The sequence below is a fragment of the Amblyomma mixtum genome, chromosome 8 (genome assembly GCF_055824585.1).
Source record: "Amblyomma mixtum isolate Tamu chromosome 8, ASM5582458v1, whole genome shotgun sequence".
NCBI lineage: Eukaryota > Metazoa > Arthropoda > Arachnida > Ixodida > Ixodidae > Amblyomma > Amblyomma mixtum.
The window spans coordinates 78,563,483-78,579,283 of NC_143019.1; positions in this window are offsets into that span (position 1 = coordinate 78,563,483).

Here is a 15,801-nt window from a genome sequence, read left to right on the forward strand (position 1 = left end):
ATTTGGATTGTTTTAGGAGTCCTCTTATATGGAATTCGAAGGCGCGGACTGACAGCTAATGTTGGAGAAAAGTTAAAGTTAAACCAAAGATAACTTCTCTACAGGCCGCACAACCACTTTCCATGAGACGTGTTTCGACGCCGCTTTGGTGGGCGTGTTTCGCATCCATTTTATAGAGTGTGCTTCGGCAGATCAAGTGTCACATAAGGAGCTCGGCGCTAAAGCGTATAGCAGGTTTCGAATTTATTCGGCGCTTTCTAATGGGCAGAAAAACCTGAGATATGAGAGCTGATTGTTTAAAACCCTTGGCCTCGATAGGCCAAAGGGTTCGCAACACATTAGTATCGGATTGTGTGATCAATGTCGTGTAGTGGTAATTTGTCCCGTTCGTGTAACCCCAGCACAATGCGAGTCTCGGCGGCTTTGTGAAGCACCTTCATAAGGGTCTCGGCGTACAGCAGTGTGGAGCGTGTGTAAAATAGTTGTTACCTTGATTTGCCTTTCAATGTTTCGCTGAGATGAGGTTTTCTCGAGGACTGCATAACAAGGTTTCATTTAGAATTTCTTTGCGAGATACCAAGGAGACAGAGTATATCACGGCACAGAAGTTTGCGGCAGGGCTTCATTTGAAATTTATAGCATAGTGTGATACGCTGTCTACTACCGCCTGAACCGCTTCTGAGGGCACCACTGAATACAGGCTGATTGGTTTCGACGCACGCACGCAAATCACCGGCACGTGGCGCAATCTCGTGCCCTGATGGCGTTCTGCGCACGCGCACTGGAGCCTCGCAGAATCGGATCACGCTGGTGGATCGGGTATCGTGCTAAGCTAAACTCTTTACTTCTACTATTATTAGCTGTGGTGCGTGGAGCTCCCGGGCACACGCTGCAGCAGCACCAATCAGCAATAACATCTGACTGCCGTCAGCCCACCCACACCTGACGGCGCTCCGAGCAAGTCTGAAATCGATCGTCACTACCCGGCCCCATTGAGCAACTAACCACCAATTTATTGGAGATCTTCTTGCTCCGTTGTCAACTGGATTCTCCGCAGTTGAACGCTTTCAAACCGAAGAAGATATGCACTGTACAGGTGGCCTCACCCGCGGCATGTGAAATCTGGACAATTCCTGAACACAGTCCTGCAGGAGAGCTGATCTAGGCCAAAAACGAATAATTTCTCTCTGGTTTTTCTTGACAGTGGCGCCTTTCTTATTGATGGTGATCTGGATGAAGCAGCTCCTCATTTCCATTACGCAAATGAAAAGTTCAGTTTTAACCAGGAGTTCCGTGCTTTTGATAAACTTGAAGCTAAATTTTTATGAAGTCGCCGTGCGTACTACAGGCTGCGAGAAGCACCGAAGAAAAAGATGCCACAAGGAAAGAGAGCGGAGCAGTCGTTAAACTTTCCGCTGGGATCACACGTTCGGAAACGCAAAGGAATGGAAAAGAATTTCTTTAATGTGCACAAGTGGGCTTTCGCACAATTTGTACAATGCCTTCTGCCTAAAAAGCATTCGTGGTGTCTAGAATGAATGTGCACGAATTGGTTTTGATACTGAAAAGTACAGCGATACTAGCATGCTGTCAGTGTGAAAAGGAAAACTGGTCAAAGACAAAGGTATCGTGAGAAGAAAAACATGGACCTTAACTTGAGGAGTCTGAGCACAAGCGCTCTTGATTTATGCTTCCATTTTGTAAAGACAGTTGCGTGGAAGTGCTGTTTGACGACACGTTGGTTGAAACAGCCACAGCCACGTAACCCGCCCCTCTGAGTCTTTTCTTCCTTCATAAAAGCCAGCACAGAGCTTTAAGGAGCCCAAATTCAGCCCTGCAGCCTGAGAGGCGCATGCGCAGTCGGGGTGGCATTTAAGAAGCAATTCGAATGGGAAAGCTATTTATATCGTCTTGAATTACAAATGTGATAGTTGATCTTAATAGGTGCTCGTCAGTGGAGGCTGCCGCCTAGCTTTTGGGCTCTAGTCCAGATTGCAATTACGTTCCCCGGTTGGAGCTGAGGACCAAGGTCTCCCACGGTCTTGGGTACGCGAGCCTCTGAAGCGTATTGGTGGGAGATCTGGCGGACAGATCCATAAGATGTGCTCTACGGTGGCTTTGCCGCCGCATCTGCTGCACTCCGGGTTAAATCTGTCCGTGTGCACATGGCCTAAGACAGCGGGGTTAGGGAGAGTTTTAGTTTGGAGTTGTCTCCACAGTACCTCTTGATCTTTGGTTAGGATTTTATGAGGAGTCGGAAAATTAGCCTTTGTAGCCTGTAATGCTGAGTGATCTCGCATTAGGTTTTAAGGCCACCTGTAGTGATTCCGTCGTTGAGTTTGCATACACAGCTCGGCCGAGAGATCCTCGAACTTTATCGCGGGCTGCCTCGTTCGCGCGGTTTGACGACTGATGTGGTACCGAAAACAATTCCGCGTCTCTCCTGTCTTTCGGATCATCCTGTTTTCTCGTTTTAGGTTTTCGATTACGCAATTTTCGCACCATGTAACAATGACTGGACGAACTACTTAATGCCATAGTCCACGATGGCCTGCCGTGACTGGGTCATCATCATGGACCTCTGATATTGTTCCTGACAAATTTTGTAGCAATGTAGTCGAAGAAAGGTTACCCAAGTACACCCTCTATATGCAGCGAAAGTTTCAAGGTGTTTCACGGAAGCCCACCACTGATTGCTAAAAATAGGTTTCCAGAGTTAAAGAGAAGTTTCTTCGTCATTGTAACGCCAGTTTGGGCAGACGTCAGCAAGCTGGCGAATCATGTTAACTGGTGAGGTCACTCACTGACCTGAATCAACTGAATTGTAATAGTTGGGCGCCTGACCGCAATTAGAGAGTTGCAGTGGGCCATTAGTAACAGCTAGATTAGTTTTTAGAACTCCAAAGACACGATTACCCTCGCCACCTTGGTCAAGAATATCGGCCATTATGCCCGTAGGTCAAAAGTCGCACGCCGGTGGAGAGCGCTGAGCGCCGTCCATCAAACTGTTAACCCTGAGTTGTTTAAAAGTAATCGGCTAACCCTTAATACTGAGAAAATAAAGTACACCGTGTTTAACTAGCGCAGGAAGAACATGAACTACGAACATATATCTCTAACTATCGATAACACGACTCTGCTGAGGCTGCCTCAATACAAGTATCTTTGTGTCCTGTTCGCGTCTGATATGCACTGGAAAGAACAAATTAACAATATTTTCTCCAAATTAGCCTATGGTTGTCATGTTTTACTAAAGGACAGGGACTGCTTTGACCTTCCAATTCTACGCATTCTGTATTTCGCCTTTGTGCACAGCCAATTATCTTATTGCCTGGAAGCATGGAGCGGTACATATAAAACATACCTAGATCCTGTTTCTCGCCTTCAAAAACGAGCTATTCGTATGATAACTTATTCAAATAGTACATACCCCAGCAGGCCACTTTTTCAGCAGCTTCGTATCTTACCCCTATCAATGGCATATAAACTGAAGATAGCTGAAATAGTAAACAACGTAATAAAATCTAACAACCCTCTGCCCCTTAGTTTATTTAGATTACCAATGAAACAAACAAGAGCTGCAACTAACAGTCTATTTAATTTACCACCTTGCTACAATATGTGCGGCCGGAGACCCCTAGACTACAGCGGAGCCCACGTGTGGAATGAAATCCCAAATGAAGTTAAAGAAAAAAATAACTTTTCGGCACCTTTAAAACACTATTTAATTTCCATGCAAATGTAGGAATGAAGTCAATTGTGTGTGTTAATCTTGAAGTTTTTTATTTACACGGTCTGCAGTAATATTGTGCTTGTTTTGTATTTAGACCCCTCACTAGCCGTAAAGGTTATGGGTCCAACCAACTGTTTGTGTACTGTTTCTGAGAATAAAGAAAGAAAATATTCAAAAAACAAAAAAACTGAGTTACCTCATGGGACACGTGCTGCATCACATTCACCTTTAATTTAATTGACGCAAGACATGGCGTAGCATCTCCAAAAATTAATACGCATCATAATGAGGGCAAAGTTCTACCGTGGAGCGCCGGGATCTTCCGGAAAACTGTTAACGCGATGCTGTCCTGAATGTTAACCCTGAGTGGTTCATTTTGGGTGGAAAAACAGCGCGAAGGAACGGATTACAAAGATGAAGGAAATCACACGGACGAGCGCTGACTCACAACTATTTTTTGAATTCAGAAGAAAGAGACATTTATAGATAAAAAAAGTCACATGGCCTGACGTCGCCCGCGCACATGCCCACAGTACAACAGACTACATCATGAGTCAATATAAAAACCTTACGACTGGATTTTAGAACACCGTGATTAACCGAAACATCACGAGACAGCCCGAAACAGAAAAACCAAAACCACTAAACAGACATCACGTGTTGTCAAGAAACGTGACCTCTTTATCTACCATCAATAAGGAATCCTGACTGACGAATTCATCCCGCCTTTTCCGAATATGATGCGCCTCAATGAGCTCCCTTGTCTTCTTATCTTTATGGCGAAATAAAATGCGTGTGTGCGCTACTCACACTGCACACTTTCTTCTGCACACTTTCTTATTTTACTTCTTGCAAGCTTTGCAGTGCTCTTTTAGATGTGAATAGTTGAGTCTGAAAGTGATCGAAGATGCTCGCTAAGTCGAATATTGAGACAAAGGCCGGTCTGTCCTATAAAATCTTTTTTACATGAAAGAGGAAGTTCATACACAACTGAACATGCGCACTCTATGCATCCTGATCTATGTGAGACCAGACAACGAAATGGGCTGATTCTTGGTATGTTGTCATGGCGGTTCCTTATCATGCGGCAAAGACCAACCGCCCCCCCCCCCCCCTTCCCCTCAACTTTTGTGGCGCAGAAGACACCATATTCACGTCAAATCTGCCCGCCACCTTTATTCTGTCCTTCGCGCTGTTTTTACACCCAAAATAAACGTATACCAACTCGCCCAACTTTCCATTCTACTACAACCCTGAGTGGGTAACACTGCTTTCGTCCAAAACTCAGAACTCAGTACGCTGGCTTTGCTAGGTGTTCAACATGAGCGAAGAAAAGACAGGTAGTATCTCCAGTTTTCTACCTTTCTTTCATATTAATTATTCTGCGCCATCCTGCAGTGATTTCAAGAGAAAGTGAGACTACCAGGGCGCGGCAGAAAGTCTGAACATTTGCGATTATGAATTCGCATTTTAGATGTAATCGTTACAATTGGGGCCTATTAAGAAACGGTCAGAAATTGGGTAGCGTGAGTCTATAAGGTGTGGCTGCCTATGAACGAACAGAGCTAGAGTGCCGAAAGCGAATTCGGTCTTGCAAGCGAGATAGATATAGGGGTGCTAGTAGTAGCAGTAGAAGAAGACGTTTATTCGGCCAAAATTTACAGGCCGAGCATGTCGACCGCCTGGGTGACCAGAAGTCGCTGTTCTTCCTCCCCTTCAGCGCGAAGCGAGTCGAGCCAGGTGGTGATGGATAAAGATGGTAGGGGGTAGGAACCCGACTGCTGAGCAGCCGGGCAATAGAAGAGGCAATGGGCAAGGTCCGCATAGATACAGGGGCAGTTGTGACAGGAAGGGTCCGATCGATGGCGATAGAGAAAGAGGCGATACGGGGTGATGACTGCATTCATTTGCACGCGCGCCAAAGAAAGCGAGTCTCCGGCACCGCGAGTGATGGATGAGGGGGAGCGCAAAGGCGTTTGTTGAGGCGGAGCTCGAGGTAGACCTCTTTTATGGTACGGCGAAGGGTGAGTCTCCCACCGTCCTCCGAGGGCTTGGGCCAGGGGATCAACGGTGCCCGGAAAAGTGTGTCACGGGCGAGCTGATGAGCCAGCTCATTGCCGTCAATCCCTGAACGCCCAGGGACCCAGCGGAGGAAAACGATGGAAGGCTGCAATGCGGAGACCGTTCGTTCGACCTGCTGTTGAAGAGAAGCGGTTAGGGTGCGTTTCTATATGTGGTGTATAGCTGCTGGTGAGTCTGAATAGACTGTGTACTCTTGAAGAGAGGGAAGGAGAGCAAATGACTGGAGGGCATGCTCGATGGCGAGGACCTCGAGGGACAATGCATCCGGAGGACGTAGAAACGGCCCGCTTGTGTGAGTTTCAGGAGCGGGGAGGTGGGGTGGTACAAGGCGTAGCCGCAGGAGCCTCGAGGAGCCACGAAGGAGGCACCCGTTTAAGCTAAACCCTGGGTATCAAAGAGAGGGGAATGGTGCTGTGCGGCCGCATGACGACGGCCGGCGTGCAGAAGGGGGACATATTGGACGGAAGGGGGAGGAAACGAAGATTGGGAGCTGGGGTGGGAATAGGAGAGGTAAACGGGGCGCAGGGAATGGGCGAGATACCCGCTTGAGTCAGTAACTACTCATCTCTATTCCTTTACCTTCTTGAAAAGAGAACACTAAGGAGATTCCTCGGCCAATATAGCCATGTAGTGGTGACACCAGTCCGGCGAGCAGGAAGTCAGTGAAAACGGTCCTTCAGAAAGTGGCAGACTGCGTACAAACAAGTGCCGACTCTGCATGATTTATTTCTCATCCAGAGGTTAAACGCGTACATGGTAAAGAAGGCGCTTGCCTGCTGAAAGTGTCTGGGAGGTAGGGAGCCGCTTCTAATATGACAAGGACGAACTGATGGCCAGTATCTTGAGGTCGAGCAGAATTACATGGTCTTCAACTTTGACGGGTTCTCTGCTGGTGCGGTCAGCTTAATAAGTTCAGTACACGGAAGCGGGATCGGAAAAGTACAACGCTGTCCTTTTTTATGCGCCGACGCAAGTACAACATTTAAATGGTTGGCCATCGCTCTTGAGCTGCCATTAACTCTTGGAAAAAGGCCAGTTGTTATGCCGGACGAATGGCCAGTTAAGCAAATACGGCCAAAGGCAGGAGAGTTGGGAGATTTGCGAATGGAGAAGTGATATTACTCAAAAATGGGATTTAGCAAATATTGTGTAACGATGTATTTAGTTTGCAGGTCCGATTCTTTCTTTAAACCAGTTAAGCTTCTAGCTTTTTTGTCTGGTTCATTAAATTGTAACCCCGCAACTCACTGCCTTGGGTGGCGAAAATCGTTTATAAAGGAATGAATAAAAGTAGAAATCTGAAATGACGTCTGATGACACCGTTACTGAACGGTGAAGCGCAAAAGCAACTCTCCGAACGAAAGAAGTTTTCTCATGTTCTTTGCACGGGCATCCTTGCAGTCCTGTCGGCGCTGAAGAACACTCTCAAGGTTAGGTTACTTGTAAACATAAATACCCCCGAAAGCAGAAGGTTTGACAGCGTGTCGCCGTAGCTCAGAGGTAGAGCACCGGACGCGTAATTCGGAGGTCGTGGGTTCGGATCCCACCGGCGGCATGTGGTTGTTTTTTCTCATGCTTTTCTAATCAATTAGCTTTAAGCGATAATATATTCTGTAATATTCTAAATTGATCAACAGCACAAAATAAATTAATAAAAAAAAATCCCCTGTGCCCCTTGGTTTCTGTGGCTGTTGGCTTCTGTCATATTTATAACGAGCCCCTCATTCCCCTTCACTTGTTTGCTTAATTGCTTAGCGAGGGCCTCGGTTCTGGCAGCCTTGACGCCATAGGAAGCATAAGAGGGTTCTCACGCAGCTTCCACCCTCTCCGTTCGATGACGTTCTACGTCACACCTGCGGTAACTCAGGACGTTCTACGTCCGCCGCTTATGAACGTGGGTGGCGCTGATGAACACTGTCAAGGTTAGGTTACTTGTAAACATAAATACCCCCGAAAGCAGAAGGTTTGACAGCCGTCGCCGTAGCTCAGAGGTAGAGCACCGGACGCGTAATTCGGAGGTCGTGGGTTCGGATCCCATCGGCGGCATGTGGTTGTTTTTTCTTCTGCTTTTCTAATCAATTAGCTTTAAGCGATAATATATTCAGTAATATTCTAAATTGATCAACAGCACAAAATAAATTAATAAAAAAATCGCCTGTGCCCCTTGGTTTCTGTGGCTGTTGATTTCTGTCATATTTATAACGAGCCCCTCATTCCCCTTATCTTGTTTACTTAATCCCCTGAGAGGGTTCTTTGAGATCAGCAACTTCTCTAGCATAAATGTGTTAAAGATGATGAGAACAAACTAACGAGACGATAAATTCTTGCAACTTTGCCCGGAGCCAGTAGCAACTTAGTAGAGCACCATGATTCAGAAATAAAGCCCTGGCGCGCATTACACGGGTGTTTTGAAGGCTTTGGGCTCGCAGTGTCGGTCCCAGCGGGAGGGCTCTAAGCAATCGCTGTCAACAACACTTCCGCAAGCTAGTGCTCGAACCACAGATAATGGGTTCCTCCTTCGTGGATCGCAAGTTTTCGCTCTAGGTGTGCTATGCAAAGCGGTGATCTTTATCTTCCGCGAACGCAGCAAGAGAGAGACGCGTGTCACTTATATAGCCTGAGGACTGTCCGGGTCAGGTGCTGTTTCTCTTTTGGCTCTCTTGAGGCATCATGAGGGGCTTCGTGTTTTTGGTGCTCTTGGGCGCGGCCCTAGGTGAGTCATATGGCTGCCGAAACATTTATTGCAAGCTCTCTTTTTTTTTCTGAAGCAAGTTGTGGCTGGGCGTCTAAATGCTCGTTCGGATTTCGGCCGTCGACTGCTAGAGCAATAAGGGAGTAATCACTCATTGGCATCCACCCGAGCGCACCACCGCTTCACCGGAGCAGTCGCTCTACCAACTGAGCTAGCCGGGACGGCAAGCTTATGGTAGAGTGAAAGCGAATTGATCAATAACTCTAAGTGGGAACAGTGTTGGTCAAACTACCCGAGCGCAGCCAAACGGCTGCGCTCGGGTAATTTGTGTTCAACGGCGAGGGGCCGTTGAACACGTTTAACGCGAAATCTCGCGTCCTAAGCGGCGACGTGATGGCCGGTACGTGTGAACAGAGAAGCATTTCGGTGAAGACGGATTTCGCACGCCCTCGCCTTCGAATGATCAAGTGTGAACGAGCCATGAAGCAGCGGAATACGCCGAGAACGGTCTCTGGGCCGCTAGACCGTAAGAAACAAGCGCTTTGAGCGAGAGATCCTTGATCATAGATGTTGCAAAATTTTCCATCAGCAAGGACGCAATAAACACGTGTTTAGATCTTGATGGAGATTGGTGACCGAAATTTCGAGGGCAAGTCTCGGGACTGAGCCGTAGGAAAAGGCCCGACACGCAGCCCGCGAGCTGTTGATTATGTGGGAGTTGCGCATTTTTTTGTCGTGAGCTTTGATGGTGAGTGCAATGGCAGTAGTCTCCGCCGGAACTCGGTCAGGGGCTTCAAAGGATGTAGCAAGGTATGGCAAGAAGGGCCAACATACCAAATGGCGGCCGTCTCAGTGGGCCATAATTTAATGGGTTACGGATTATTTCGGCGTCCGCGGTCAGTAACCTAACTACCTTCAAATCACAAACTCTGGAATTGTTAATAAGCGCACAGAAGCCTGGCTACATATGACTGGCTTATTATGATGACGAATGATTTTAATGACAGCGTCCAGATGGCGCCACCGTTACTAAGCATCACAATGTGGCTCCTGGGTGTAGTCACTTTTCTATACGGAGTTTACAAATTCGCACAATCTTCCGGCTGTGCTTTCAGCATAGCCCGTTGTATATTAGGTGGTGCGGGCTGGGCAACATTATTTTTCTATCTTTTTCTCTGCCCACGCTAATCTATTTGATTTAAGCATAGAAAAAGCTTTGGGCTAGATGCTGATTGCTGATTCTTTTGATAGAGACAAGTATTGGTTCGGAAAGAAAACTTCGTTATGCACACTAGACCAGCGATAAATGCTATCAGACATAAGTTGGTGCCTGATCTTAATAAAGGGAATTATAGCTTAAAGCAATCGAGAACCAATTTTTAATGGAATGCGCTTCCTCTTTAGCGCTTTTGCAAAAAAAGAAAGGTTGAAAGGAAAATTTTGATTATAGATGTTCCCTTCTTTCAAACAACTTTGTATTAGTTTTTATTCGCAAGGGCGATGACCGCAATCTCACTGCGGGAACTCAACCGCACTTAGGTATTCAAAAGCGGGTTGGAGTGAGCTCATCCTAGTGAACTTGTTCAGTTGCTTTATTAAGCTCGAGATGAAAAAAAAAATGGTTGCCTATTGTAGCTTCGAGGAATCATTTACCCTTTAAAGGTTCTTGAATATATGACTACATATCGAAACTTATTATCCGACGCGCTTAACTTTACGCACATGCATTATGACGACATATCCGGCATGTAATACCCATATCTTCACATTTTTCAGGGATGCATTAAAGTAACAACAATCGTAGCTGTGTTCTTGGTATCCAACTTCCTCCATAAACAGCGTTTGCCTACGGGGAGGCGCGTAGCACTGACAGAGGGTTTGAAGCATTGCCCAGGAAAATATTCCTATACGCAGATCTATGACAGCAGCTTTCGACCTATGACAGCAGATGTATTAACTAACACTTTCAAATCACAAGCAGAACGTTGATCGGCGGACATTATAATGCTTATATTGGTCTTAGTCTGGTCTGGTTCGAACGCTTCCGGAAGAAAAATAGTGTGGGGATACATACTGCTGCAGAATATACTATCATGTTTAATAAGGAAGCAAATTACTCACTGGCATCCACCCAAGCGCAGCCACACGGCTACAAAGGAAAGCTATACAGCTTCCACAGAAACTTCGTAGATAAAGAAAAATTCGTCCTGGTCCCGGGTTCAAACCCGGGACCACCGCTTCACAGGAGCAGTCGCTCTACCAACAAGCTAACTGGGACGAGAAGCTTAAGGTAGGGAGAGAGCGAATTTATCAGTAACTCGAAGTGGGAACTGTGTTGGTTAAATGTTTAGGGAAATTACCCTAGGTGGAGATTTCCCTAAACATTTATCCAACACAGTTCCCTTAAATGTTTAGGAAAATCTCCACCTAGGGTGATTTCCCTAAACTGGAGTACATTTGTAATAAGGGAGCAAATTAGTTATTGGCATCCAGCCAAGCTCAGCCATGCGGGTACAAAGGAAAGCTATACACCTTTCACATAAGCTGTATAGCTTATTGTCGCGGTGCTACTCCTACATTCTAAATCATAGTTTCCTGCGCCCTGTTCGACTTTCAGCTTTCTTGCCTTGTTTCGACTAACTCCAAGACTGCAGAAAACGGCAATCGAGATACCAAGGCATTTGAACCCTGCTGATAAAATTTAAAGAATAGTTGCATTTCAATTATTTAGTTATGTACAGGCGCGGCCATAAGTAAACGGAGCACACTATTGCGTTCGAAGTGCAATCACGCTCTCTCCATTGGTTATGAAGAAGCGTTTTTTTGGCAAGAAAGTCCACCAACCTCCGCAAACAGCATGCGCGTACCTCTGCTGGAAACTTCATTTAGGTGACGCGTGAAAAATATTCGAAGACAGTTGTGTGCTACGTTTACTTTTATCCGCGCCTGTACCTTAGCCTACTATGCAAGGTTGTCTGAGTTCATGTTGCTCACAGCAAGGTGACAGAACACAGGAAAAAAAATAAATTCGCAAGAACAGCTGGAGGCAGAGCAAAACCCAGTAACTATCGCAATCAAGTCGCAGCAGGAAGAAAGGAGCACCGCTATGCGCAAAATGCTGCCGAAAAAACGCAGCAGCCGTGTAACGGCCTGCAACGAAAACTGCAGCTTACAGCCCTCCACCTTGCAAAACACCTTAGCGCTAGATCTGCAAAGAGGAACAAAAAAAGGCCTAGCAGACAACAGAGCGCATTGCGCTGTTTGGAAGTGTGCTTCGTTTTTCCGCACTTCTTGCACAAGTGGGCTGTCGCGCCACGTAGCTGTTGTTTGGAGAGGCTGTGTGTGACGACCACAGCTTTCTTTGCGCGCTGTTTTGTGTCGCTTTGCACTTTTCTCCCCGTACAACATATCGCTGTGTCTTCCTGACGAGTGCTGTTTCTTGCCCTCCTGGTCTGACGCTGACTGCAAAGCATCATCTGCTCTTGCAATTACTCGCTGTGGCTGGCCCAGCACAAAACCCAATCAGCCTAAAATAAAGTGAGCTATTAAAAAATTCTTCTATGAAATGTTTGCCTAAAGCAAATATAAAATTGTCATGCAAAGGAAGCTCCGAACTATAGAGGTGCTGCTTGTCAATGCAGTGAGCACACTTCTTTACGGTAATGGCATGTTTTAAGCACGTCATCTTTCAAGCACAACACAACGGTAGGCCCCACGGGCGGAGAGGTGAAGGGACGTGGCATTTGCGCTGCAGCAGAACAGGCAGAGTGCGAATTGCTAACCGACGAACACCACCCAACTAGACAGGGGAACAGCGTCAGTCCAGACACGTGCCCTGACTTAACCTTCGTAAGGGGCGCCAGACAAGCAGAATGGGAGAACCTGCTCGAGAACCTTGGAAGCGACCACCACATAATAAGGATCAGCACAACCGCAAACAATATCAAGAGGAAAATAGGCAAGGTCCGCCTAACGGACTGGGACGCCTTCAGAGCACACTGCAAGCAGATCAAGGGCGACATTGTATCTGCGGAGGAGTGGAGCCAGCAACTCAGACAGATCCAAGAACTCTATACTAAAGAGGTGGATAGAACCGAACAAACTCCGGAGGTGGACAAGCGGCTCCTCAAGCTATGGGAGGCGAGACGCGGGCTCACCAAGCATTGGAAAAGACAGAAGTTCAATAGGAAGCTAAAGATTAAAATAGCCGAAATAACTAAACATGCGGAGGAGTATGCAACGCAGCTGGCTAGGCAAGGATGGCAGCAATTCAGCAACGCGCTGAACGGCACCCTCAGCACGGCCAGGACGTGGCAGATCCTCAAGTCCCTCATGGACCCGAGCAACAACAAATCAGGAAGCGGCAAATCGATTCAGAGGCTGGTGCACCAGTACACGGGCACGGACGAACAGCTACTCGAGGAAGTCCGGGTCAAATGCTACGGCAGAGACCAGGTCGAAAGCTACCAAGAAGAGTACCAGGGCGAAGAAAATCCCACCATGGATCGGCCCATAACGAGAGAGGAAGTCGTCGAGGCGATCAGGTCGGCAACAAAAAACACAGCAGCGGGGGCGGACAGAATCAAGAACTCGCTCATAAGAAACCTCAGCGATGGAGCCATAGATCAGCTCACAGCTTACTTCAACAAGCTCTGGCAAGAAGGAACAGTGCCGGCCGAGTGGAAACACGCGGTAGTGGTAATGATCCCGAAGCCAGGCAAGAAACTCCAGGTCGAGAACCTCAGGCCGATCTCCCTCACGTCGTGCCTGGGCAAGATGTACGAGAAAGTAATCACAAAAAGGATCCAGTCGCACCTAGAGAAGAACCAACTGTACCCAGACAGCATGCACGGGTTCAGAGCCCACCTGTCTACGCAGGACGTACTACTCCAACTCAAGGAGGAAGTACTCGAGAAAATGCCGAGAAGTGGCGAAAACGTTGTCATGGCCCTCGACATAAAGGGAGCCTTCGACAACGTGAGCCACGCCGCCATCATGGAAGGCATCAACAACACCAACTGCGGGGGAAGAACCCACGACTACATCAGGGCCTTCCTGAGCGACAGAACAGCGACCGTGGGACTAGGCGAGCTGAGAAGCGACGTCTTCACCACGCCTTGCAAAGGAACACCCCAAGGCTCCGTGATATCGCCCGTCCTGTTCAATATGGCGATGATCGGGCTAGCAAGACGACTCAAGGAAATCCCGGGCATCCAACACGCGATGTATGCCGACGACATCACGGTGTGGGTCACCCAAGGATCGTTAGGGGAGAAGCAAGACAGACTACAAGAAGCTGCGACCTGCGTAGAGACCTACGTCAGGGAGAGAGGCCTGAGATGTTCGACGGAGAAGTCGGAAATCATCAGGATCGGAAGAAATCCTACCAAAGCCTCGCTGGAAGTAGTTCTAGAGGGGCAACTGATCCCAGAACAGAACATGGTACGAATCCTAGGCATGTGGCTGCAGAGCAGCCGAAAATGCAGCCATACCATCAGCCTGCTGAGAAGAGGCGCGGAGCAGGTTGGCAGAATGATCAGCAGAGTCTCTCAGAGAAGGTACGGGATGAAAGAAGAAGACACTCTCAAACTCGTCAACAGCCTAATCGTTAGCAGAGTTATGTACTCCTTGCCCTACCACGCAACAACAAAGGCGGAGCGAGAGCAAGCTGACTGTATTCTCAGGAAGGCATACAAGATTGCTCTACACCTGCCCAGAAACGCATCAAACGAGAAGCTACTCCAACTCGGAATCAGCAATACCTTCGATGAGCTTGCCGAGGCTCAATTGGGGGCACAACTCATCAGACTCAGAGGCTCCTCTACGGGAAGGGCGCTCCTGAGAAGGTTGGGTCGGAACACGCGCGGACTGGTAGACAGATACGCGGACGTACCGGACGACCTTAGAAAGACCTTTAATGTAGGACCCCTGCCTAAAAACATGGATCCTAACCTACACGAGGACAGATGAAAAGCAAGGGCCGAGCAGACAGAAAGGAGGCTAGGCCGATCAGAGAACATAGTCTATACGGACGCCTCCATGTACGTACATGCAGGGAAGCGCTTAGCCGCTACGGTGGTAGTTAATAGCACAGGAGACATGGCCACATGCGCCTCAGTGGAGGTCGTGGGCATAACGGAGGCCGAGGAAATTGCCGTCGCGCTGGCGGTAGCAGAAGGCTATAGGAAAGGCCGATCCCTAAACATCTTAACAGACTCGAAAGACACGTGTAAAAACTATACGAAGGGCAGAATTAGCGGCATGGCCCTCAGGATAATCAGTGGGGCAGCAGCCTCTGCTGAGAAGACACCCATACAACACATAATCTGGGTCTCAGGCCACGCAGGCGTAGCGGGGAACGAAAGAGCAGACAGCCTAGCTCGAGGGCTTACATACCGAGCAGGCATGTCAGATGTTCTGGAGCTTCAGCTACTAGCATGCGAGGGGGGATACACAGAGACATTACATACTATACAGGGGGACTAGATTCAAGTACCCACCACCACACAAAGCCCTCACGAGGGAGGAAGCAGTCGGCTGGCGTAGGCTACAAACAAACTCCTTCTCCAACTTGTACATCTATAACAAGATGTCACCAACACAATACAGAGCAAACTGCCCCTGGTGCGGCGACACACCCACACTATACCACATCACATGGGAGTGCGAACGAAATAAAGCATTCCACCAACACGAATTCCCGAGTGCGGAGCAATGGGAGAGCCGGCTCACCAGCAGCGAGCTCGCGGCCCAAAGGGCCTTAGTGCGGCACGCTACTGATGCAGCGCGACTCAGTGGAGCCCTGGACTAGGGGCCCAACCTTGCTGAAGAGAAGCCTCAAGTCGCCGGCGCCACGAAAGACGACGGAGGCTTCGAATCCGCGAATCTCTTAAAAGATCTCAATAAAAGTTTTCTACTACTACTACTGGACTGGGTGAGGATTTTCGAGTGTAGTGCTCTGGGATTAGGTAGGGGCACAGCAAATTAAAGAGCGGTAACCCAGATAACGCAAAAAACTCCTCAGTTTGACTTCAGGTAGCCCGCCCCAGGATGCTCAGACTCCCTCAGGTTGTATCTAATGGATCGTCAAGCAGTGCAACAGGGATCAATTTGTCCATCCATTGCGAGTACTGAGAGTGTTTCGAGGGTCATGTTTGGGGACATTTTCAGTACTACTTCAGGATTGGTACCAAGAGCTTTTCTTTTCATGAAAACGCCGTATTCTAAGCTAATATAATAGAAGCTATCGATAAAAAGAAAAAGAAGAGGCAGAGCACGACTGCCCCGGCGAGTG